Source organism: Meleagris gallopavo, chromosome Z (assembly GCF_000146605.3).
Source record: "Meleagris gallopavo isolate NT-WF06-2002-E0010 breed Aviagen turkey brand Nicholas breeding stock chromosome Z, Turkey_5.1, whole genome shotgun sequence".
In the NCBI taxonomy this organism is placed as follows: domain Eukaryota; kingdom Metazoa; phylum Chordata; class Aves; order Galliformes; family Phasianidae; genus Meleagris; species Meleagris gallopavo.
Window position 1 is genome coordinate 13,275,074 of NC_015041.2, and position 22,862 is coordinate 13,297,935.

General features: G+C 37.1%; 1 protein-coding gene and 1 long non-coding RNA gene across 2 annotated transcripts in view; both read right to left on the bottom strand.

Annotated features, from left to right (window-relative positions):
• The window catches only part of LOC109363904 (potassium/sodium hyperpolarization-activated cyclic nucleotide-gated channel 1), a 194,744-nt gene that overhangs the window by 78,695 nt on the left and 93,187 nt on the right, over positions 1 to 22,862 (bottom strand). The window lies entirely within an intron of this gene.
• On the bottom strand, positions 14,391 to 22,011 carry LOC109363905. Its single transcript, XR_004162168.1, has 3 exons — positions 21,935 to 22,011; positions 19,591 to 19,670; positions 14,391 to 14,641 (listed from the first exon to the last, which is right to left on the bottom strand). It is a non-coding gene; the product is annotated as an uncharacterized LOC109363905 (long non-coding RNA).

The window sequence follows — 22,862 nt, forward strand, 5'->3', positions numbered from 1 at the left end:
CTTGAATGCCTCCAGGGATGGGGCATCCACGACCTCCTTGGGCAACCTGTTTCAGTGTGTCACCAGCCTCTGTGTGAAAAACTTCCTCCTAATATCTAACTAAACCTCCCCTGTCTCAGTTTGAAACCATTCCCCTTTGTCCTATCACTGTCCACCCTCGTAAACACCCATTCCCCCTCGTGTTCATACAGAATGTGGGACAACATCTCCGTGAACTGTCAGCATCATCAGCAGAGGCATTACATAGTCACCATGGCAAGTTAAGTCAATGGAGCTGTTCACATGATCATATTCAAAGGCCAACAAAATCCAGCTATATTTTTAGTATGACATTTATTCCATTCTTATCCATAATTCATTTGTGCAAGTGGGCTTTTTTACATTTTAATAAACAGTATGAAAGAAAGAGCTATTCTCATGATACTTGCAGAACAACAAAGGAATGCTGAAATGTTTATAGTAGCCCTTTGTTATGATATGTTTAGACTAATTTCTCTGATTGAGGCATTTAGTCTGATTATTTAATGTTTAATTATTCTTTATTCTCTAGAAAAACTAAATACAAAGAAAAATATCAGGTCACTACTTGAATTGACGTTTTTTAGAGTCTGTTCACAGTAGAGAAATTCATTTGAAAAAGAGTCTGTTAATGCAAAAATAGAAGGTGGCAAAATAATTGCTAGGATATTAGAAGGATAATCCTACATGAAATCTTAATTGGTGAAGTATTTTTTACAATAGATTTAAAAAGAAATTAAAAACAAAAAACTTGCTTACTGAGATTTTCAGTACTAGTTGATCCAAATCATACAGAAATTTTGACATTTTTATCTAAGTATTTTCATATGGTATTTGAGGGACTTGTTTAATTATACTGTATCTAAATGAACCTTTTTCAAAACAACTCAGTAAATCTAATGACAACTTTTTCAAGTCAGAAGTTGAAATTAAAGAGATGTTAAGAAAGAAGCATAAAAATTGACACAACAGAAGTCTAGAGAAATTTAATGACATCCTTAAACAGCAAAGCTATATCTTTGGTGATGTTCCAAGCACAGTTCTTGAGACCTTAATGAATGCGTAATACATCTGCTACCTCCCAGTGGTTAGGGACAGGAATTGTTCCACTTATGAGCACTGACCTGAGGATGTATTTTAAAACCAAAGGCTAACAAACAATTCTAATTGCAATATTCAGAATTATATTCAAAAAACTTAATTTGTGTGCTTACTAGGCTTCATGATACAGGGGAAGGAATTCTTAATACAAAGATACACCACTACAAATTCAGTGTTTCTGTCCATTAAAGAAATCATAAAGGCAAATAGATAGAGGCAACTTATACTCTGCCATTTGCTTGATGAAGACTGCCTTTGCAAATTTAGTTTTGTATTTTTCACTCTGACCCAGATCCTCAGATGTTCTTCAACCTCTCTACAAGTCATTGTGAGTTCAGTGTCTGAGAGACTGTGGGATCAAAGCAGTTGGAAATGTTGAATCTGATGGCTTTTGTAGTTGGAAGCTGCTGCAATATCCATTTCCCTTCTGGTTCCTCACAAAATATAGGTATGTATTCAGTAGGATTGAAACGTTTAACAAATTGTGCTTGCCATTTATTTGTCACAGTAAGAACTGAGTATCCAAATACAGAGAAAAGTTGTAGTGATTTATAAAGAAACAGAAATGCTCATGTTTGCACTAAATGGATTTTCCATTCCAAAAGCAGACAGAATAACCTATTCATTACATTGTTGAAACATAAATGTTCAGTAATCTTGAAAGGCAATTGCTATATGCTCGGAAATATTCTGAGCATCAAGTAAATTGATAGCCATAAATAATTTTGTCTCAGCTGACTATTCTTGTGCAGAAATAATGCATCAATTGTTCCTGTGGATAAACAAAATTCCACTCCGCTTTTGCCATCAACTTGCTGAATACAAAACATACAGGGTTTAGCTTGGTTGAAAGGATTCTTTGCGATACAATTATAAATGACTTCTGTTGTGTCAAATTTTATGCTTCTTTCTTAACATCTCTTTAATTTCAACTTCTGACTTGAAAAAGTTGTTGTCTGATAATTCTGGTATGACTTTGGGTTGAGGTTTGGGACAGAAGTTATTGCCTGATAATTTCTGTATGACTTTGGGTAGAGCTTTGGGGCTTGACAAGGTAAGCTCAGTTAAGCTCTGTTTTGTCCCTAGGTTTATGAGACAAAATTTACAACTATCACAGAAAGTTTCATTTTGGTGCCTTGTTGCATGTAAGAAGTAAACAGTAATACTAATTAGTTATTTCTACCTATGCACTCAGTGCTTATAATAATTATTTCCATGGTGGATCTCTGCACGATACTCAATAGGCTAAACATAAAAGTTAAATATATTAACTAAAAAATCATATTTTCTAGTTAGTACAGGTCCATAGTGCAGTACTGAAAACACTGGAGTTTGACTATATAGGCATCCCCACCTTCTGCTAGTTATGTCTACAGTAGAAGGTGGATCTGAGATATAAATGTCAGCTTCTCTCAAATTTTGTAGTTATTCACCAACTGTAACAGACCATTGTGTGCTTTTGTATATTACAATTGTAATACTTCCTATCTGCCACCCAAGATTTCTATGGTTTTTGAATGTGTTTATACAAGTTTCCACAGGAAAAAAAAACATTTTCCTCCTTCTATCTTGAGCAATGAACTTTTGAACTGCTCAAAATGGATAACTGCCTGTAGAACAGCCGGATTCATTGAGTCAAGTAAATGCTATCAGTGAAATAACTCAGGAGAAAAACTTAAGGAAGAACAAATCAATAACCAAGCTGTTTGTTGTTTTTTTTTAAAAATTGAATTAGCACAGCATAGTAATTTCACAATAATTAATATTATTTATGAGAATGTGTTGGTGGGACAGTAGTATCTATACCAATTATTTGCTTTGATATCCTGTTCTGCTATTACCGGCTTCAACCACACTTACTGTTATCACTGAGCCGTGGCTCCTTTAGGTACTGCCTTAGACAAATTTATTACCATCTCTTTTGCTTCTTTTATTTTCTTTTTCCTGAGACAAAAAGTCAATACAGTTGGAATCTGTCTTCCATATTTTATATTCTATTGATTTGTACAAATAGATGTATCAGTCTGACTAATGTCAGTCTACTTATTAGAAAGTCCAATTATAGTTGCAGGTTTTGCCATTGGAAAAGGAAATAGTGAGCTTTGTGATAGTCCATTGCTCCTATGGCAATCTCCTTCAGTCATCGTGTGTCCGTGTTGAAGAGCACATCATCTTTTGAAAAAGCTGTTTCTGCCTTTATTTCTAGCACCACATCATGCTAGCAAAATAAACTTGTGAAGTCCTTGGGGTCCTTAGGAGGACACAAAGAGAAGTGTATTTCAGTGAAGTACTGAAAAAATTGCCTTAGACAGTTGAAGACATTTTTGAATTTTATTTGAATTTGAATTCTTGATTCCGAGGATTTTATTTAAATGTCTATATGTTGCTTTTTAAATCTACTTCTAAATCAGAGTGTAGATGTGCAGTATGTAGATTCATACATCTAAATGTACAAATAATTTATTTATCTAGCACTTATACTTTCTCATTTAATTAGATTCTTGATGGTGTAAAATCACTGCAAGATTTAAATTTTGATACTGTGTAGAAGAAGGAATTACTTTGCTTCTTGTTTAGATGATTGAGAAGGTCAAGCATTTGGATCTTCACTATTCCTTTACCTGACAAGCAATTTCTATTTGCCAAAGTATATCTTCTTATTTCTACTCTGTTCTGTAATAAAAGGTTGAATATTCCTTTCTCATTCTCCAATATAATTGTTGCTATCTTTCTACTTTAATGAAACAGAAGTTCAAATAAGCGAATTTAAACTGTAGTTCTTTTTTACCCGATTTTTTGAACATAGGAAGCAGCCGCAAATTTTTGTCATCACTCTGTTCTTGCACTGGCACTGACATACAAATATTTATTTTACCTTTATTAGATCCTCTTCTGTTTCAGTGTAGAAACAGTTCAGAGCACTGACTGTCATAACAATTTAAATGAAACTATGTGAAGCCATGAGTCATAAGATTGGCAAATGCACAAATTACGTTAAGTCATTTGTGGTATTTTATTTTTAAGTTTGAAATCAAAGTCTTCTTACTAGCCTTTCATGATGGTATGTTTACGGAATTAGAATAATTCTGGTTTGAAACTGATTTATAATTAGATGGAATTTTATAATTTACAAAAGATGGAAGTAAATACTATCAAATAGCATATACCTGTAAATAAATGTATTAAATTAGAGGTGGATGTAACCCTTTCCTGAAACTGACTTTGGATATCATACCAGTATAAGTGAAATGTCTTCATCGTGACAGGATTATGAAGCAGGAACTGGCAGAAAGTGTAAATCCTTTATTCCTTTATCTTAAAGATAGTCTCCAGTCGTTTAGGTCTCCAATACTAATTGCCTTCTGTGTTAGATTTTCTTTCCTCTTCTGGCTGGCCTGTTGGTTTTCTACACTTACACAACCACTCACTTGGATTCTTATTTGGTGTCTCCAGTCATGCACAGCAGCAGTGGTTGACAGAATAGATAATTGTCCATGCTGAGCTCCCAGTGAGTCAGGCTGAATTTGCCTTCTGTATCCCCTGATTTTGCAGACCTTTCATGATGTCTTTCCTTCCAGTTCCCAATCTGGCCACAGATAATTATTCTGTTTAATTACTCATTTTCCAGAAGATATTTATTGTATTTGATTATCATTTTTGGCTTTCTCTCTTTCTTTTTCTTGGTTCCCAAGTTTTACTGTAATCTTGTTTAAAAAGAGGAACCAAGCCAAATGCATTGTTTGCAGGTGCTACAAATTTATATAGTGCTTTAATGATGCTTTGTGTTCTATTTTCTGTTCTGTCACTAATTATTCCTAACATTTGATTTGTTTTTCCACTGCTACTGAACACTCAGCTGACATCTTTATCAACTTTTTCATAACATGACTTTTTCATAAGCCTTTTATCATTCTAAGATCTGAGTGGAAGCAGGTAGCTTATAAACCTATCTCTAAGTCATGCTCTGGTTTCCCAGGCATTGCCAAGGTTCACAATGCTTTTTAGAATCACACTGGCAATGGTACTTGCGTTTACTAGGCTTTTAGCCTTGTCACTAATGGGGAGGTCGTGAGAAATGAGCTTTGGCAAAAGTACTGGCAAGCACAGTCACTGCAGTGCGTATATGGATTGAGCACTGATGGTTAGGACTCTTAAGCAGAGCAGAACATTTAGAACAGAACACCTTTTCTTTAATCAACGTCACTATCTAATGAAAGTTTAGCAAGTCTGTCAGTCACAATTAAAGAAAGTCAGTTCCCTCACACCTCAGCCAAAACCTCCCCCTCATGCATGACACAGCCTTGATAGCCTGCAGCTGCAAATTGCAACCGACAACAGAACATTCAAACTGCAAACATGAAGCATAGCTACTGCAAGGGAGATTTACAGGCAGATGAGCTAGAAATAGCAAGCACTTCCTCTTTACAGAGAACTGGTTCTATGAATCTTCTCCTATTGACTGCTTTGTATGTCCTATTTTTGAGACTGTTCCTTGTTTATGCTGAAGTGAAATCGTTTGACAGAGAGATGACAGGCTTACTGTGTACTAGAAGAGCAGCTGTTTGCAATATCATTTTAAAAATGGCAAAAAAAAAAAACAACAAGGATATTGAAAACAGCTGCTAGACACTTTCAAAAGTAATGTCGTTAAGCCTCTAGACTAATTATTGAGAACAAAATTCAACTTTGTGATAGATTTAAATCTTTTAAATCTTGAGATTTACTATTTATAGCAGCTGAATTAGGCTCCTAGTTCTCAACTGACATAAAATCTCCATTTTTCTGTGAATTGAAAATTATACTGAGTCATGAAATTTTTTAGTCTCTCTATGTATCATTTTCCAATGTTTTAAAAAAATGTGAATTTTTGGGCTAATTTTAGGTCACTGAAAATAATGAAAATATTTTTAAAAAAATATTTACTTCCATGGAAATTACAACATATACAATGAGAACAAAAACATTATTTTAAAGAGCAAATTCTCAAACTAAACACTATTCAACATAGTCACCACCATTACCTCTGAGTTTTTGCCAGCCAAGAACGAGAGCTGCATGCTGTGCTCATAAATATCTGCACCAGCAGAGGTGACCTACTGTTATTGTCGCCACTGCTGAAATGCACCACTTAGCCACCTCACTGTGCTCACTGTTCTCCATAAAAGTTCAGCAAAATGACAAATGTCAATGAGTGCCATTTTTTCTACAAGGAGGAATTCTGTGAGACACCTTTTCTTCATCTGCACTTCCATGTCAGACTGCCCCTCTGCTGCCATTCATCACACAACAGGTAATTGAACATTGGTAGGACGGTTCAGCATCTTCTGCCATACTGCCAACATCTGCTTCTGATGTGTGCCTTTCTGTTTATTTGTTGCATGTGATTCTCATTAATAACTTAATGAACTAGATTATTATTTTGTGTACACATTTTCTTAAGATTTCTTGGGATTATAGGTAGAAATCTTTTCTTGATTTTTTTTGAAAATTAATTACCCACTCAAAACCTCACTTTAAAAGACTCGAAAAAAAACTTCAAAAACAGATTGAAAAGACTGCAAAAGAAAAATATCCTTTAAATATTGCATGTTCATGAATACTACATATTGCTAGATGAAAGAACATAAGTGGAAAGCAGCTCTAAAATTCTCTAGAAATCTCTAGAAAGATGATCTGTTGGGGTTCTATCCCTCGCCTTATTAAAAGGCTCATCCTAGGGGGCAGTGAAATCAGAACACTTCAAACATAGATCATCTTGTACCACTTAAATCTCATCTCCTGAAAGGAATTGAGCTTTTCCCTTTAGAAGCTCAACTGTAATGCACAAGCAGAGAGGATGACTGGCAGATTATTCCAGCATCATACATTCTGAAATAAAATGCTAATGTCTCCCATGCACAGTCAGCACTTCAAAACTACATTCTCTCTGCTCTTTCCTGCAGAGGACTTTGAGTCAGTTACCCCCTCAATCCCAAGACTGTCATGAATCACACAGGGCTGCATGCTCTAGAAGAGTTGGGGAACCACTGACACAACCAGGAGAAACCTTAGCAACCAAGGTCCTGTGCTCTAGTACCTGCACATAGCAAGCAGAGCAAATCTGGTGGCAGACAGATTCATCTGAGAGCCCAGCACTATTCAACAATGATTCTTAGGGCAAATCCAAATGGGTGAAATGTGCAGACTGGGCTCTGTTCAGATCAGCGTACACTGCTGTGAAGCTCAAACAAGGAGCAACGGTACAGGCCTTTGCTTGAATTCAACCCTGAGCCAGGTAGTTTTGGGGTGTTTCTTTCAATTGTACAATCGGTGGTTACCAAAAGGTACACTCATTTCTAGGTGCAGGATAGAAATCACCTTCTCTTGCCTTTAACGTTGCCAAGCAGGTTTCAGGTTTTTTAGTTGTCTAGGCTCTTGTGGTGGCCAAAACAGGTAGAATAAATTCTTCTCTTCTCTGCTGGCTGTAGGGAGGGAGTCTAGGTAATAGCTTACATTACATCTCTAACATGGACACAGCAGAGTTGAGGGGGAATGAAGCCCACACTTGAAATGTATGTTTAAGCTTACTTTCCAATGAAAAAATACTTCTCAACAGGAAAGTAGCTTTCAGAGTAAAATGAAACTGATGTGGTTGGAGATGTTTTTTTTTTTTCCTTTATTTGATTAGGAGATGCTCATTTTGAACTTGCAGATGCTAGTAATGAGGTGGAAACTGGCATATATATGCTTTCCCAACACTATGAGCAAATTAAATGGAATTTGTATCTCTCTCTGCTTGTTCATGATATTACCCTTTGGATTTATTTATTGAAATGGTGTCAGTTGTAAATAAGTGTTTTGCATGGTGGTTACTCAGAATCTGCATTAAAGTTTACTTCAAAATCCAAGTATTTCTTAAGCTTTGTAATTCAAATTTCCAGACTTCATTGAAGAGATTTCCAGACCTCGCTGCAAAATAAATACGGTTGGCTACCCTGTTGGAGGTGCCACAGTACAGTTCAGAGATATTGCTCTTACGCAGAACTGCAGTGGTTCATCCCTACTGCAAAAACAAATTACATTGTAAGTATGTGAGCATGACAATAAAAAATACAGTCATTAAAATCGTGTTAACTAGTTGACATGTAGCCCTGTGCTTAACTAATAAGATTTTCAGAGTGACCTGGTGCAAAGTCCCAGGTAGTAGGTAGTGCAAAGGTAGTAGGTGTCGTAGCCCCTGCTATTGTTTTTCCTTTTTCCAAAATTTGGAACATTTTGAAATTGCAGTTACATCTACATCAAGTTGCTGACCAGCATAAAGCACAAACTGCCTTTAAACTGTAAACTCATAAATCCATGGAAAGAAAAACTGAAATTCTTCTTGAAGTCTAATATTCTCTGTATATTTCTTTAAAATAGAAAATGAGCATCTCTTCAACAGTAAGTGTTCTTTAAATCAACTACTATAGAATTACTGTTGAAAAAAAAATTGAATTATTGGAATCTTGTATTAGGTAACTTCTAAGAAGCACTTAAGGAATGAGACACTAGAATATTTTATTCATATATACAGAGTGCAGCATTTGATAACAGGAACAAAAGGAAAAAAAGGTAAAACCTTTTGTTTCCAGAGTGAGCATGTGCATATAGACAATTCTTGCTGTGGCACAGGAGTTAATTCATTACTTAAATGTCATGGGAAAAATAAATGTAAGAAACAATCATTCTTTCAGCACAAGGTCTGTTTGAAGAATACTCCTGGATGGGTATCATAAGCATGTTACTGAAAGAGCATTAACAACACTATAGGCATAGAAAAGAAGCAATAATGTTGATAAATTTGTTTCTACTTTCACTGACTTAAAGAAAATGATGGTTCTGGCAAACACATTTTTAGCTGCAGCTTCTCTTTGATGTTGTTTTCAATGAGCAAAAATATCAAGCAGTACTGAAGTTGGCAAAGATTTTGCATATGTCTCTTTATAATATGGCAGGTCATTCTTTAAAGTGGATTCGGGAAAGACTATTTGAAGTCATTCTTTCTCTATTCCTGGTCCAATATACAGTCACCAAAGATTTCTCCTATTCCCTCTACTGACTTAAGCAATACAGCTTCTGGTGGTCTGGATTTCAGAAGTTGAAGTTGTGCCAAACAGCCAAGACAAATAACATCTCTATAAAGAAGCAAAATTCTCTGTAACTGTCCATACGGTTCCCAAGAGATTGTTTGCACACCTAGGTGCAACACTTCCTACATTTAAAATCTTTGTATTTGAATTGCAAATATAGATGCTTTTTGCACGATGAAAAAAATAGGAAAGATATTTGTAGTGTTTTCAATTTTCTAGTCCACATACACACAGTCACTTACAATTTAACCTTGTAAAGATTTGTCTGAAAGACATTGGCTATGCTACTGCCCTTATTTGACACTTGCTACTGAAAATTGAAAGTGCAACATTTTTGTTTACATATGGGTCCATAAAACAATGGGAAAGTTGGTTGAAAAGGATATCTAGGGGTTATTGCATCTTAATTCTCCAAGCAGGGCTGGCATCAAAGTTGGACCAGATTACACAGACCCTTATTCGTGTAAGAATTAAAAATTTCCAAGAGATATAAATTACAAAACATTTCTAGTGCTAGTCTACTATCTTAGTGAGAAACTGTCATAGGTTGAGGGTCTTTTGTCACACAAGAAGGGACTCAGGTCGTCTCTTTCCCATTCCTCCCACTGCAGGAGACCAGAAGAGAAGTGAAAAGGAGGGACTGCAGATCAATTTAGATAAAAAGAAACTATTTTATTAAAAATGGTAAAGGAATGTTAAATAATGCAATTTGAAAAGAATTAAGGGTAATAAATCAATCAAATAGGAAAGAAAATGTCATCTAACTGTGCTATTTGGCAGTACAGAGAAGAAAATGAATATCTTTATATCATTATGTCACCTTTTCTTTTCCTCCCAGAAACCAGGTGGGAATTAACGTAGCATTTTTGGAATTAGAGATCTTTAGCAGCTGTTCCCATTCCATTAGTTCATTGCATATTGTCATGGTGTGGAATAGTTATGGAAAACCAGGACAAGAACTTGCTTTTCTAGTGTACTGCCACAGCTTTCCAAGCTGCAGTAATTGATCATTGTCCTCACAGAATCACAGAATCACAGAATCACAGAATGGCCAGGGTTGGAATCATGAATCTCCAACCCCCTTGCCACATTCAGGGACCTGTTTTAGTTCATCTGACATTACCAAAAAGAGATTGGTTATGTAGCCTTTGTAGCTAATTCCAAAATAGTTGTAGGGCCTGTATGGCTCACATAAATCTGGAATCATGGAGTATACCATATTGCATTATACTGAATGAGCGAATTTTGGAATAAAGAAGATAACTGATAAATGCAAAAAGTATACAATTACTTCTGAAGAGAACTTCTTTGGATTTTCTGTTTAAAAGGACATCTGTAGTACCAGGTATAAAGAATCTTTCATCACATGCAATTAAAACTAATAGGGATTGAATAACTTCAACTAAAAATAGAAAAGAATTATCACTTAAATTTGACTTTCATTAGAGGTTGATAAGGAATTTATTTTATTCATAGTAATCATGTATTATGTAAGTTACCATATGCTAAAATACCTCCTGCGTGTGTGTTGTAAGCCGATGGAGAGGGGATTTAGGTGGAAAATCAAAGCTAAAGTTAAAAGTGACTTTTATGAACAGTATTTAAATAAATTAATTTAGAGAAATAAATCAACCCAAAAGTTCAGACTTCTGGATTCTAAAAATGTCATTTTTAGTGTTCTCAGGTGACTCTGCCTGGTAAAACTAATGGCAACTGATAATAGCTGTAGTAAAAAGATAACAAAAGGTGTTGAGTACAGCTGTTTATATAAGTTGATGATATATATGAATCAGCAGTGTGCCCTGGCAACCAAAAGGGCTAACCATATCCTGCAGTGCATCAGGCTCAGCACTGCTATCAAACAAGGGAAAGAGTTGTCCTCCCTGCATGTGGTGTGACTTCACCTCCAGCACTGGGTACAGGTTTGGGCACTACAAGAAGAACATAAAACTATTAGAGGGCATCAGAAGCAGGACTATAAAGATGGTGAAGGGTCTGAAGGGCAAGGTGGGTGAGGAACAACTGAGGTCCCCCTATTGGTTCAACCCAGAGCAGAGCAAGCTGAGGGGAGGCTTCATGGCAGCTACAGCTCCTCACAAGGAGTGAAGGAGCAGTACTGAGCTCTGCTCTCTTTGACACCAACAGAGCCCAAGGGAACAGCATAGAGCTGTGTCAGGGCAGGGTCAGGGAGGTGTTAGGAAAAGGTTCTGCACCAGAGGGTGGTGGGCATGGAACAGGCTGCCCCAGGCTGTGAGCACAGCCTTGAGCAGCCATACTTCAAGGTCAGCTCTGTTTAGTCAGTGCTCTTTAAACATAGGGTTTGACTTTGGCTGATCCTGTGTAGAGACAGGAGATGGACTCAAATGATTTTGGTAGACCCACTCCAAATAAAGATGCCCTATGTCCTACAACTTGATGCATTTCACAGTCTGAATGTATGGAGAAAAGTCTTATAGTCCTACTAGCCTCCAACTCCAGGCCCAGGGCATTCATTAGTAACATCAGCTTTAGGGTGGGATGATTTGAGGATCCCATCCCCTGTCGACTCTAGTTTAGAGCTCTCTTGATTAAATTGGAAAGCTTGTTTTTTAAAGCCAAATATGGTCTTCCCTCCTCTGAGAGATAAACCTCATCATTCCCTAGAAGACCAGATTTCTCAAAAAATCTCCCTTTGACCTCTTCAGGGAACTGCTTGGCAGAGTGACTTGGGATAAAGCCTTGGAGGGAAGAGGGGCCAAAGAAAGCTGATCCTATTGAAGGACCATCTCCTCCAAACCCAGAAGCAGTGCATCCCAAGAAAAAGGAAGGCAGGCAAGAATGCCAGGAGGCCTCTGGGGATCAACAAGGATCCCCGGAGCACAAAAAATTAAGCGCAAAAACAAAGCCCATAGGGAGTGGAAGAAGAAACATGTTACCTGGAAGGACTACAAAGAAGTCAACCAAGCAGTCAACGATAAAGTTAAGAAAGCTAAAACCCACACAAAATCTATTCAGGGACACAAGGGAGAACAAGAAGAAATTCTACAGGTATACCAGTGATAAAAGGAAGATCAGAGAGGATGAAGAACCTTTCCAGTAAAAAAACTGGAGATCTGGTCACAAGGGATATGGAGAAAGATGAGGTGCTCAGTGACTTCTTTGCCTCAGTCTTCTCCAGTAAGGGCTCTAGCCACACCACCCAAGCTGCAGAAAGCAAAGGTAAGAACAGGGAGAAGGAAGATCTACTCACTATAAGTGAAGATCAGTTTTGAGACCATCTAAAGAACCTGGAGGTGCACAAGTCCATGGGACACCTGACAAGGTTCTGAGGGAACTGGTGAATGAAGTTGCCAAGCCAGTATCCATCATATTTGAAAGGTCATGGCAGTCTGGTGAAGTTCCCACTGACTGGAAAAGGGGAAACATAACCTCCATTTTCAGGAAGGGAAAAAAAGAAGATCTGGAGAACTATAGGCCAGTCAATCTCACCTCTGTGCCTAACAAGACTATGGAGAAGATCCTCCTGGGGACCCTACTAAAGTACATGGAAAATAAAGGCGAGGCGACTGGTGGTAACCAACATGCCTTCGCCAAGGACAAGTCATGCCTGACAAAACTGGGGCCTTTCATGATGGTGTTATGGCATCAGTGGATAAAGAACAACTGACATCTTCTACCTGAGCTTGTGCAAAGCATTTGACATGCTCGTTTGACATGCATTAGACAAGCATGGTCCTGCATGATATCCTGGTCAATAAACTGGAAAAAAATGGGTTTGATAAGTCACTGGATAAGGAAATGGCTGGATGGTCACACTCAGAGAGTTGCAGTCCAAATAGAGACCGGCGATGAGTGACATTCCCCAAGGATCAGTGCTCAGAGTGGTGTTATTTAACATTTTTGTAGGTGACATGGACAGCAGAATCAAGTGTACTCTCAGCAAGTTTGCAGATGACACCAAGCTGAGTGGTGTAGCTGACATGCTAGGGAAGGGATGCCATCCAAAGGGACACAGACCAGCTTAAGATGTGGGCCCAAGCCAACCTCATTAAGTTCAACAAAAGCAAGTGCAAGGTCCTGCACCTGGACTGGGGCAATCCCAAGCACAAATACAGGCTGGGCAAAGAATGGCTTGAGAGCAGTCTGAAGAAAAAGATTTGGTGGTGCTGGTTGATGAAAGGCTCAACATGATCTGTGCGCTTGCAATTCAGAAGGCCAATCCTGGGTTGCATCAAAAGAAGTGTGACCAGCAGGTTGAGGAAGGTGATTCTGCTCTGCTACTCTGCTCTCATGAGACCCCATCTGGAGTACTGTGTCCAGTTCTGGGACTCCCAACAGAAGGTGTTGGAATAGGTCCAGAGGAGGGCCATGAAGATGATCAGAGGGCTGCAGCACATCTCCTGTGAAGACAGGCTGAGAGAGTTAAGCTCTTCAACCTGGCAAAGAGAAGGTTCTGGGGGGACACTATAGCGGCGTTCCAGTACCTGAAGGGCATCTACAGAAAAGCTAGGGAGGGACTTTTTGTAAGGGCAAGTAGTGACAAAACAAGGGGAAATGGCTTTAAACAGGAAGAGAGTAGATTTAGATTAGATACTAGGAAGAAATTATTTACTGTGATGGTGGTGAGATGCTGGAATGGGTTGCCCAGTGAGATTGCAAATGCTCCCTCCCTGATAGAATTCAAGGCCAGACTGGATGGGGCTTTAAGCTATGTGGTTTAGTGGAAGGTGTCCCTGCCTGTATCAGGGGGGTTGGAACTAGATGATCTTCAAGATCTCTTCCAACCCAAACCATTCTATGATTCTATAATTCACTCACCTATAGAAAAAGTACAAAGTAAACACTGTACATGAAGAGCAAAAATATTCAACATTTGGAAAGAAAATGGATTCCCTCAGTTAGGTCAATATATATATATAATCAGCATAGAAATGCATTCAAGAAAATAAAGTCATTGCTCAAGGGAAACTAAAAGATAATAACAGAACAAGATAATTGGATATGTTGTTTTACTCAACAAGCAACTGAGAACCACAAAGTGTTTTGCTCAGTCTCCCTCCACAATGGGATAGAGAAGAGAATCAGGGGGAAAAAAAAAGAAAAAGAAAAAGAAAAAAAAAAAAGAATTCGTAGGTTGAGATAAAAACTATTTACTGAGACAAAAAAGGAAGCAAGAAATAACAATAGAAGTAACAATAATAATATAAACATATGTATCTATAAAATGAGTGATGCACAAAGGAATTTCTCATTAATCAGCCAATCTCTGAGCAGCAGCCACCCTGTATTCAAAATTCCTCAATTTTATAGTTTTTCCACATGATATCATGTTATAGAACATCTCTTTGGCCAGTTTGTATCAGCTGCTCTGGTTCTGTCCCCTCCCTGCTGCTCATGTCTCTCCAGCCCCTCCACTGGCAGGACAGTTCAAGAAGCTGAAAAATTGAAACACATTTGGCTCTGAACAGTACTGCTCAAAAACAACCAAAACATCCGTGTGTTATCATCATTGTTTTTCTTCTAAAGCCATCATATCAGACACTGTCAACTCTCCCACATGAAACCAGGACCGGTACTAAGTCACTTGAATGTAAGCACAACTCTAAGATATTAATTTGATTTTACTTAAATAGGTATCTGCCAGTTTCATTTGGACAGGGTGAAGATTTGCAATTTAAACTAATGAAATGTTCTGTTTTCTTTTTTTTTTTTTTTAATTGGAGTTTTAGCATATTGTCTTTAGTACACAGTCCAATAAAGTTGTAACTATTTCTATTTGTATTAAAGAGCTAAACTGTATTTGAAGACCCTCCATGGAATTATTTAAGATTTAAATTGGTACTCTGCTGCAAATTTTAAATGTGAAATAGAGTTGCTACGTTTTTGTAGAAGCTCTATACTCACTTCACTTCTGCAGCTGCAATTATGAAAGTAATAATCATCTATGATTGCAGCTTCATTTCACAGAGTAGATTTGTCTTAAAATCAGAAGATGAAATCTGTACCTCATCTTCAAAACTGAGTCTCATAAGATTCAGGAAGGCTGTCATTCAGGGCTCACGGTGCTTAAAAGAAAACTTCAAAAGGATGCAGTAGTTGCCTAGAGCTTACATTTCAAGTTACAAAAATTACAGATGAAAATCAGAACAAGATTAGAGTGAAGATTTTTATATTCTGTTCTTTTTGTGCTGACTTTTTAAAGTGTACTGAGGAATTAAATGTGTTAGTGCAGTATGGGATGAAAAAGTAATCTGCAAAAGTAATGGTTAGAAATGAGGCCACATCTCTAAGATCTGCCAACATGTATGAAAACTGTAATACAGCCAACACTGCTAGCTTGTTGCCTTTTTCTACAACAAGCAGTGGAATTCAAAAACATACTAATCTGAAAGTGATTCCTCTATTAATTAGTGAGAATTAGAATCAATTTGGTAATGTAGTTAATGCAGATTTCAAGGTAAACAAGGATTACATTTGTTACAATGTGACCTCAGACTTGCATGAAATCTCTCGGTTATGATTTATACTATATGTAGGGAGAAGTAGCTTTTTGAAAGAAAAATCCATCGCTAACCAGTGTTTTGAATACAATAAATATATTTACATTCAAAACTTTTCTATGTTAGTTGCAGATAGACCATTACCATGTTATCTGCAATGTTTCAGTCACTATGCAAACTATGCTAGTTTAGTAGCATGTTTGAAATATTATTTAAAGCATAGAGTGGTTACTGCAAATTGTGGTGCTCTAAGTATGTTGAATACTGAATGGAGATAGCCTACATAACTGCTTCATATTATTGCATATGGAAATCTTGGTTATTAAAAAAATAAGCTGGGATGCCAAAGATCATACTGTGAAAATTGTCTTCATATCTTCCCTAAATAATATCTGCAAAACAAACAAACAAGAAAACCTGCCACTCAGGCCAATCTATTCTAAGAGTAAGATGCAGCCTTTCTGGTGAATGATTGTCATATTTCATGTTCGTTGGATTTTTCTCTGCTTAGAAATTTGAGCAGAATTGGAGAATTTTATGCCCTTGTGAGTTCTGTGCTCAGTTGAAGCTCCTTGACAGCTTCACAACATAGGAGATCTTTGTAGTGTTCACCAATAATGAATCCAGTACTTCTGGAAAGTGTTGGCACTCTGCACCTATGCTGCATGGTGTGATAAGTCTAAAGTAGACATGAAATGAACTGCATTCTGTGGCAATTTATCTTCTCAGGATAAATAAATACTTATGAGAGAGGGAAAATTAACTTGGGGCTGGAGAAGATCTTACAGGAGTGAGAAGTGCCTGGGTCCATATAAGAGACACAACTTCAAGGGTTTCTTTTTTAATTCCTTTTCTTTTTTTATATTTTAATTTTTTAGAAGGTCAGAGAGTCTTTGGTTAAAATGTAAGATGTCTGAATTGGACAATTTATGGACAAGTGACCTGAACCTATCAGGTCAGAAAATATGTAGAAAAATATGTCTGAAGGATATGAGTCCAAATATTTTTTTTTTGAAATATTTAAGGGTTACTATTTTTCCAGGGTTTTTGCTTGTTTGTTTGTTGTTTTTTATTTTGTTTTGTTTTGTTTAGTTACTGATATTTAAGTTACAGCCTTGCCACTTTGCTGCAGAGCATACATGCACCCTCTGGACCAACTTCAGTCACTTTCCTCTCCGTAGTGGGTTCTGCACATGTCTCAGAGCTCTTGGCTCCCAATAGTAAATACTTCAGTTTGAAGACCAGCTGCGAGCAGAATTTTGAATTGATTTCAGTTGCTTCTGTCTTGGGAGAAGGCTGATTTTGATGTTGTTGTTAAAAAATTAAACTGACTATGTGTAAAGGTGAATAAGTTTGTCCCTAATTCATCCATAAAGAGCAATTGCTCTCTGACAATATCAGAATCAAATAAAGCATTCAGAGTACAAATCTACTGTACAGTAAAACCTATTTTAGCTACATATTCCATAGCTCAACATAAGGAAATCTGTGCTCTATTTACAGCAGTGCCTCAAACTTGAGCTATCTGCTGTTGGAGGAAGAAGTTCAGCTCAATCCTTACCTGCCTGAGTGCTCTGTGTGCTGCTCCAAGGCAGAAGTGTAATTTTTATTGATAGAACTCATTATCTCCTTATGACTGAGTTTACATGTGTAATTTGTGTTTCTCAGTCTCAGCATGTAAGGAGAAATCTGAGGATCTCTATCAAAAGATATTGTGTTTTCTTGGAGTAAATGCAACCCTGGCCTTTCCTCTAGTCTTCTGCCTGCACTGGTAATAGATACTGTTAAAATGAACCTGAAGTGGCATCATATTTTCTCACAACCCAGTTGTTCAGACATGTTATCTGCATAGTTTCCAATTACTTTGGTGGTTTCATGTCTTCAGAAAGCTTACTTTGCTGGTGCAGAAAGGCCTAATGAAGTACTGATTGTAGGTATTTCCCATGAACAAGTGAATCTGCTTGGACAGCAAGGCTGCAAATCTGAATGTATTGGATTGGCCAAAACTGCGGCCTACGTGCCATTATGTGCGTGTGCTCTGCACATTGCTTTGTGAATGGTGATCTCTGTGCTGTTGATACTGAACTTCTTGTAATACCTCATCGTGATGCCTTGGAAGATGACTGCAGTCACAGTGTACAGCTGGTATGGCATTGCCTGAGTTGTGGTAGGCAGAAAGCCCTCACTACTCACAAAGCCTGACCTCAGCCACTGAGCGTGTGTTAAGCTTCACCTGACAAAATAAGGTCATGGTAGTGAAACAGCTGGACTTCCATGCTGCAGTAAACATTACTTTTGGATGTGCTAATTCTGCTAAGCGAGATTCTGCTACTGCCTTTGTGGTTTTGAAACACCTTTGCCTTTCCAATGCAGACAGTGACATAAAAAATATTTATATGGTAGACTTGAAAATTATACCAGTACTATCAATGACATGATTTACATGAAAGCTCCATTTAAAAACAAACAAACAAATAAACAAAAACCATACTTGAAAAAGTCAGGATTAGTTTTGAAACATCATTATTAGGTGCTAATGCACAAAGAATTGCTTTAGAAAAATTGACCAAAACATGCAATTATATCATAATTTCAATTTGTTTCTAAATTTTCCTATATTGTTTTAAAAATGAGTTTTGTTCCTTATTTCAGCATACAATTGTACAAGACAAAAATGTCTATATTTTTTTTTAATAAAGAAGAATGCTAAAAACTTTTTTCCATTCACATGATGAAAGTGCTCAGAGATGTAGTTTGCTTTCATTAGAATGTGGTCTGATTCTCTGCTCCTATCAGCTGCTAGGCTGGAGTCTGAGGTAAAATCTGCACTTTGGATTAGCGGTGTTATATTTTCTTGCATTGGACTAGCTGTACTTGTTCTCTTAAGTGAGAGAAATAATGTTCACACAGTGAGAGAAATAGTTGTTCACTCTCAGGCACGACAATTTGTCTCAACTAGCTCAGATGTAGAGACATGCAGCATTTATTTCTAATCCTGTAATCCTAAACTACAATAGTTTCAATTGTGTGGAACTGAGGCAATCTAGGGATGTGGAATGGTAGAGCTGCAACTGGAAATTACATCTTTTTTTTTTTTTCCTGTTAATAGTATATTCTATTTCATGCTGTATAATGAGACAATTTCTGCTATTATTTTCTGTCCAGTAGAGAACACCCAGATAGGGAGCAGGAAGGCAGTACAACCTGTTTTTCCTTCAGCAGCAACTGTTACTGGCTGCATAATTCCTTTTATGAGAAATGCTGAATATTTTGCTGTCTCTGACAGGATCTCAAATGTGCTAGTTGGAGCTGAGCTTTTGATGCTTGCTGCATCTGCAGGAGGAGAGTCAGTCTATACTACAATTCTAAAAGCCTGGGGCATAAGGAGTGCTGGGTATACTCAGTATACAAATATGGCTGAAATGCAAAAGAAGGGGTTGGTTAGAGCTAGTATTGATGCCATCAGTGAATGTGTTCCAGAGGATGGCAGGGACAGAAAGAAACATGTAAGTTTTGAAGATCTGTGTCAGTCTGGCTGTATTCATTGAAACCAACAGATTTCACCATAGTTTTTTGATCCTCCTATGAAAATTACTGAGTGGTATAAAAAAATGCCAAAGTTATGTGGCTGAGAAATGTATTTGAGAGTTGTGTCTCTAGATCAAGATCCCAGCATACTCAATTGTTATCGACAAAAATCAGCATGTTTTTGTATATTGGCAATTCCAATACAATTTCTGTCTTGATGGCTGTTTCCAAGCCACTCGGAATGTTTCTCTGTTAGATTGCTGGTGTTGTCACCTATAAGCTAAAAGCAATCAGAAGTCTATAATCTATCTGGAGTTAGGGTTGAAAGCATTTCAGAATGGAAATAACAGCGTTACCTTTCATGCCACTCTGCTCATCATGTCCCCTGATGTTTTTATGGATTCTGTGCAGTCAAGTGCAGGTTGTGCTGTGCCATCTGCAAAGGCAGAAGGAACATTTTGAATAAGCTCCAGTACCACGTGACAGGATTCCTAGAAGCTAAAGCAATTTGATTAACTGTAAGGAATTTACCTGAGTCCTGATGTGTACTTCCCAGAAAGAACAAAAAAGAGCTGTGAAGTTAACTTGACACCTATATAGCTTTTCTCTACCAATCCTGAAGGTAATAGTTTAAAATAAAACCTCCAAAAAACATTTTCCATGTAGAATGAAGTGTATAATTTTCATTATGACAAGGCATGCTTGAATAAAACGAGAATTATATATATGACTTTCAGTTAAATATAGGATGAAGACATCTTTCCAGTAGCTCAGATTTTGTTTGTAATAAATTATTTGATTAATGTTTATTTGAGATCCTACATGTCCTACACTTCAGGGACATCCAGCCAGGCTGGATGTGGCTCTGGGCAGCCTGGTCTAGTGGTTGGCAACTCTGCACATAGCAGGGGAGTTGAAACTAGATGATCATTGTGGTCCTTTTCAGCCCAGGCCTGTGGTTCTATGATTCTATGATTATGATTTGGAGGACCCAGACTTCCTGTAAGACCAAACTTTTTTTTACAAATTTCATGAAGGACATGACATATGGAATAGGAGCTTACATACTATATTAAAGCCACAAAAAGGAAATTATTTAGCATAAGCACAATTATTAAGCTCTCAAATAATAGGTTAGTATAGCTTTACAGCATTAGAAAGATGTTTTATCCTACAATATCTTCCTTAGATAAATTTTAAAAGTTCTCATTTCTGTACAACAATTAAGCACTACTGCCTCTTAATGTGTGTTAATTCTTATTTTCATAAGTCGTATAACAACTCTGAAAATGCAAAATATTGAAGGCACTTAGGGCTTTGGATTTAAGCAGCTCCAGAATTAATCACCCTCTCATTGTTTGCTGCATTTTGCTTATGACATCTCTAATTACTCTTATAGAGTTTAACTATATAAGCTAGCTTATAACAAGAGATGAGTGATTTAGCACTCCTTTAAGAATAATAGGTTCAGACTCTGCTTAATGTGGAGCTTATGTAAAATGTAACATGGTTGACTAATCAATGCTTGCTTGGTCTTCGCATTTTTCTGAGGCCGTATCTACTCATTGCTCCATCTGTACTCTGACCATGACTTTATGGAGACAGTCAGTAGCCAAGACTCTTCTAATCTAAGTTAGGAGTTTGGATATTTAAATTTTTCATCTCCTCCTGTTTAATACTCATCTTACTGTTTTTCATATGCTTGCCATTTCCTACTTCATTTCTTTACCTGTAGAAATGTTACATAAGTTTTGGCTTAGCAAAATTTCAGTCTCTAATTAAAACAGTTTCTAGCAGTTGTCAGAGAGGTTATTTTAATTCAATTCAGACAACTGTTTTTATTACCAAGCACCTGCATTTTCCCCACAACTGAGTCTGAAAATCTCAGTATAAATAGACTTCATGGAAGGAATGATTATGAAATTGGGCTCCTATAATCAAAATACCATGTGCAACTGTAGACTGCATTAAAAATGAGGTCTGAACATCACACTTGTCAATACATTACTTAGTGTTTTGTTATAACATGACACTGACTTGTAACAGCTATCCTTGCACAGTCTTTCTTAATCTTGTTTTAAACTTGGAAAGTTTTTTAGAAAATTTGTATCCAAACAACAGGTTTAAGCTGTTTTCCATCCAGCAATTTTTTCTCCATGCTCACTTTGTTGATATTTCTCTTTTCTGTATTACTTACTGTAGTAGCAGAAAGCATTTGTAACAATAGAAGGAGCAGAGTTGTCTGACCTGAACTTTGCCCCGTTTCTACACAGTCATATCAGATAATGTAAAGGCTTTTTATGCTTCCTTCTCAGCTGTTTCTTGTCACACTTGATTTTGAAATGGGTTTAGAGAAGACCACTGTAGGTTAGTGGAAAAGTCCTACAAACTTTATCTGCAGCCAGATTCTGTCACTTGTGTCGGTCTAAATTTGTGTAATGCTTGCTTCACATTTGCATTTGCTGAATGTTGTGAAATTCCACTGAAGTTTTTTGTCTTTATGAATAGATGTTAGCAAATTTGGGCTCAAGTTTAAGACATCTGAAAGCCAAGTTTTTTCTGTTCAATTCTCTTAACATTGTGTCTAACCCTATTTCAGCCTCTACATTGCAAGAGACTGCTGAAGAATATTTGGTGAAAGCACTTTTCTCTATTCAGTATCGCCAGCATTTAGAGTTTCTTAATACCTTTTACTCTTACCTCTTTACCACTACTTCTTTCTTCTTTAGCTTACTTCATCTGCTTTTTGACAGTTCATATTGTAAGAACAGATCCCACTGTAAGGATAGAGGAGAAGGACTGGTCAGGAGCTGTCTTGGACAGAGTGACAATGAAATGGAAGAGCCAGCAAAACTGCTACCTTGGAGTTCCAGAGATTGGACTTTGAACTGTTCAGGACACTGATAGGGAGGGATTCAATCCTGAAGGGAAATGATCTGGGATGCTTGCATATACACATATACACAACTTAAGTAACTAGTTTTCTTTATAAAAATGTTATAATCTGTAGTCATTGTAGGGTTCTAGGCCATGAACAATGTATTGCATGGGCTGGGAAGATTTTTGATGTATTCCATAACTATTTCTCCACTTCAAAATGTCAGTCTCATTTAGCAGTGCTGAGGCTTTTAGTTTGCCTCTTATTTGTGATCCCTAGTGGTTTTTCTTTGTTTCCAATTTTCTGCCTTAAAATAAAAATGTTTTTTAGACATGCGAAATAGGACAGAGAAGCAGAGAACCTCCCCAACAAGAATACAAGCTGATAGAACATTGAAATTGGCATTGGATAACATGTAGCTGCCTTGTGCCAGTGACTGATGCCCTAATAACAGTAACCTTTTTCAGAAAGACCTCAAGACTTTAAAGACTCAATCAATTTGTATTTTGACTGTATGGCTTCAAGTTTTAGTGAAAGCTGTTTAGGAATTAAGGTCCATGCAAGTTTAAGTATTGATAAGTGTTAGTGTGCAAAACGCCTTTATCTCTTTGCCCACTGCTCATCTTTCATGAATATTATATGCATATTCATGCAGCCAATGTTGCAAATCCTATCTTTTCTCTCTGTTCTTCACGTGATGAACAGTACTTTTTCCTTTTCCTTTTCCTTTTCCTTTTCCTTTTCCTTTTC